The sequence below is a fragment of the Egretta garzetta genome, unplaced genomic scaffold (genome assembly GCF_000687185.1).
Source record: "Egretta garzetta isolate BGI_Z169 unplaced genomic scaffold, ASM68718v1 scaffold386, whole genome shotgun sequence".
NCBI classification, from domain to species: domain Eukaryota; kingdom Metazoa; phylum Chordata; class Aves; order Pelecaniformes; family Ardeidae; genus Egretta; species Egretta garzetta.
Genome location: NW_009260063.1, coordinates 787215 through 791800, shown reverse-complemented (window position 1 = coordinate 791800; position 4586 = coordinate 787215).

Below are 4586 nucleotides of genomic sequence, written 5' to 3'. Positions count from 1 at the left end.
CCCTGTTATTCAAAAAGATGAGCATTTATCATCAGGGTAGGTAGGAGCTGCCATGTAACTGGAGGCAGAAAGTGTGGTTTGCTGCAGCGCAGGATAAAAGCCAGAGCTTTCATATGCTTTGCGATTTCCTCAGCTGTTCTGCCTCCATGGGGGTGGAAATGAATGAAGATCCTTTTTGGAGAAGCTGTGCTATTCACACATCATTCAAAAATGCTTCCAAAGTATCAAGTAATTCATATTTAATGATGTCCAATTGTTGTTAAAAGATGTAAAAACTACAGAGGGATGCTGGAAAATAGATGCTCTTGCCACAACAGGGACCTACAGGTGCCGTGGGTAGCGGTGGGAAGGAAGCGCTCCTGGGCCTCTTCTCACTCCATGGTCTCAGGACGATTTCTGAACATCAAGGGAAGTCCCACGGCATCCTCGTGAGGCTGACGGCTCCTCCAGCACAGCCCCGCCTGCCAGACGAACACCTTAACAGGTATTGACTGGGGGTTGGCTGTATTGCCAGTGAAGGAGGAGAGCTGGGGGGAACGACACACTGCCTGCTGCTGGTCCTGCCCGGAGAGTCTGTTTGAGCCACGGTTTTATTTCTTAAATAAAACTGTGCTCTGGTACGACTCATCTAGGGCAGGGCAGCCTCAGTGCCTGCTGGAAATAACTATGGCAGACAGGGAACTGAGTGTTTAGAGGGTAAGTTACCCCCTCTTACCTACGGTTCCTTCTGTTATTTCAAGTTGAGATATATAATTGGGCCAGCTTTTCCCCTTTCTCATGTCACAGCTATTCCAAATGGCTGTATTAGCTTGAGGATTAGGTCTCCCATGCGTCAGACCCCCGGGAAGGGCTGGGAATTCATCCAAGGTCCAGGGCTTTGTTTGGTTTACACATTGTGCAAAGGGTCAATACTCTTGAGGGGCTTTCTACACAGCCTAAATCATAGCAGATTAATAGGATTTTATACAGGAATGAGTAGGAGTTGCCTTCTACCCTTATTTATTTGGACTAGCGCCAATAACAGCTCAGGGGATTTTCCAGACAGCATAGTCTCTGCTCAGATTTCTCCAAACAAAAGCCTGGGCAGCCAAACAGAGGGCATCAAGGAAACAACAAGCGAACAGGATCCCTTGCACTCACCTCTTAATCTGCCCCACGTTAGCCTTCAGCACGCTGGGCTGCAGGGTGAAAACAGGCTGCCTCAAGGGGGAAAATAAAAGCACATTAACTTGCATTTGGAAAGAAAAACCAAAGGAGTGTGGCCCAAGTCAGCAGCTCACCCATGACCCCGTCAGCCCCCTCGTTGCATGGGGCTCTGAGAAATCCCTCCACTCCCCCAGTGTTTTACAGATGAACCAGTATGCAAAGCTAGCACTCCCCAGTGGCTGGTGCAGATGCCAAGACCCCTTCCACACGCTGCTCCACACAGTAGTTTTGTGAGGTTCCTACCTGGGTGCTACCGGGCTTTTTAATTGCTTAAGAACTGCTGACACCATTTTTTTTTTCTTGTCTGCTTTTCCTGTCCAGGGCTGAGCGAATGTTCAGCAAAACACCTCCTTCTCCAGCAACCCCACCTGGTTAAGCCTCTCACTCTGGACTGAAGCACCACAGGGAATTCCTCAGTTTAAAGAAATATTTAGAATTTTGTCTCAAGCCTCCACCTTCTGATTTGCTCTACTGCAGTGCTGCGAGAAGGAAAGCCTCTTTTTCCCCTTCTCAGCTGTCCCTGCATCCCCCAGTCATATGCTGACAGCCAGGAATTACTGGGCATCAGCCACACTAGAGATACAGGAATTCTTTTTTACAATCCCCTTCATACAAGATTAACCACAAGAGCACAGAGCACAAGTTCCACGTTGAGATAGCGCCCAGAGATGAGACTGAAGTTTGACGCATTTCTGTATTAGTAAAGACCAAAAGCGAGCCCCCAGGAGTCACAAAAACTCCGAAAACTCTCCACCCAGCAGTAAACTCTTTGCTTAAAGCTGAGCTTCTGGCTCCATCTGCTGCCAGAAAGATGGAAAAGATGAGAAAGGAGCAAGAGGCAGCTACAGCCAAAAAAAAAAAAGCCCTCCAAGGCAAAGGGCAGAGGAATGACCGCGGTTCGGCGCCGGCAGGGGAGCTACGCTCTAATTTATTTCTGCTCATGGAAAGAAAGCGACTCCAAAATAAAAAAAAAAAAAAAAAAGGAAAAAACCCAAACCAACCACGACAACTCATACCTGTTTTTCTACTTAACTAATCCACCAACATTGCTGTTAAAAGACAAACAAAACAGAGATTGCTTCATCATGGAAACTTCTAACAGGTTCAAGATGTGCAGCTCTTTACCAGGTCATGACCGATAGGCATTTGGGTCCTATTAAGCAAGCAATCTATTTTGGTAATTTTTAACTTTAGAAAATACTGTTTGATGAGATAAATTCATGTTTTTGCAGCTGAAAAGAAGTCCAGATAAAGGACAATGTCATAAGCACGGTCCCCAAGATCACCAGAAGGAAAAAAACCAAACAAAACTCACATTACATGTTTCCCTATCTCCCCACTGCTCACTACGTCGCTCTTGCCTTTCAGGGTTTCACATGGCGCCTTTAAATCTTGGTTTACATTTTTCCATAAACAGCGTAATTTTTTTTTATTTTTCTATGCCAGTATATATATTCCATGATTTCATGCCAAAAACCACACACACTTCTCTTGCCAAAGTGCAGGGGCACCCAGCACAATTGGGCATTATTTCTGCAAACAAAGCCTCCAGTGAAGCCAAGGGCTGCCCCGGGTGCCCGAGGAATGCTGGCTTGGCTCTCGGGTGCTTAGATTACCTCCCTGTGTTTGCACAGCACCGAACGCACGGCCACTATTCATTTAGAAAAACATTTCATCTACCTGACGCGAAGAACCATCAAACGCTACTTCACAAAAACATGTGCAGGCAACATAATGGAGACGGACTAAGCCTCTGCAGCCAAATGCTTAAATCTACATTTTGTAGATCCATACGGATACCTGCAGAAAGTTTTGCTGCTGTATAGCTCTTGTTAAAGAAACCTAAACTCTCCAGATAGGCAGTACAGATCTCTTTCAAGTACCATTTTAAAAACAAATTTCAATTTCAGCAAAAAGCATCACCAAAGAAATGTCATTTCCACGCTCTCATCTCTAACTAACACGAAGTAAGAAGAGCACTTGAGAAACACCGGGAGGTACAGAAAGGGCGTTCTCTGCACGTGCTTTTCTCACTTTCTATAAAGTTATGATGCAAAAACCAAACTCACAGTATTTTATGATATGTTTTATGTATTTTCTTCGCACATTTCGGTGTGCATATTACACTAATTTGTAAATGATTTTCAGTTTGGCCTCCCTCAAATTAAACTTTGCTCAGGAGCAGCATTTGGCAGAGCTATATACACTTGAGCAGTAAGTGGAACAAGTACAAACCCGAAAGCACTGAATTTCTGGCACTAAGCGGGTAAGGACACTTTAGTTGTCTACATTTTTTTGGTAATAAAAGCCCTGAAGAAAATTTCTAAGGCTAATTAGAATCCCAGACAACAAAGCCAGAGAGTGATTTACAAGCACATTAGTTACACAAGCAGCTATATTTGAGAGCTTTAAGCGGCATCACTGAAAACCGGCCAAATCCCAGTTTATGCTTGCAAGAAGACAGACAAAACCCACTTTCCATGATAAAGCAAATGCTTGTGGTGCTCCCACTTTCTCAAAACAGACACAACGCATCAAAGGCAGATGATCTCTCTGATAGCCTGTAATTTTGCCACTTTGCACACCAGAAGAGGAGGAGCTTTGACATTTCCTTTGGCCACCCCAGCTCCTCCTGCTGTCTCACTGACAAGCGCCAAAGCATTTTTTACGTTCGTTGAAGTGGAGGTTAACTGGTGACAGGCTCAATGTCTGGGTAGAGAAATCCTGGTTTCCTGTCTTCACTCCCAAAATAATATATGTAATTCTCTACTTGTTGTGGCACTGAACTGTAATTAAACCAAACATTAAAAAACAAAAACCTTATCTGCTTTAGCTCCTAGGCCACAGTCGCACACACACATCCTTGCTCTGCTTCCCACCCCAGGAGGTTTTGCTGGTTTGCCCACAGCAGGGTTGTTTCAAGAATCATAGAGTTGTTTGGGTTGGAAAAGACCTTTAAGATCATCAAGTCTAATCCGTTACCCTAACCCTGCCATCCCACCACTAAACCATGTCCCTAAGCACCTCGTCTGTCAGGCTTTTAAATCCCTCCAGGAAAGGATGAGGGGACTACTGGAGAGAGTCCAGAGGAAGGCTATAAAGATGAGGAGGGGACTGGAGCATCTCTCCTACAAGGAAAGGCTGAGGGAGCCTTTCACTTTCATCAACACTTTACAAATATCTTAAGGGTGGGGGTCACGAGGACGGAGCCAGACTCTTCTCAGTGGTGCCCAGTGACAGGACAAGGGGCAACAGGCACAAACTGAAGCAGAAGAGGTTCCAGTTCAACGTGAGGAAGAACTTCTTGACTTTGAGGGTGACTGAGCCCTGGCCCAGGCTGCCCAGGGGGGCTGTGGAGTCTCCTTCTCTGGAGATATTCA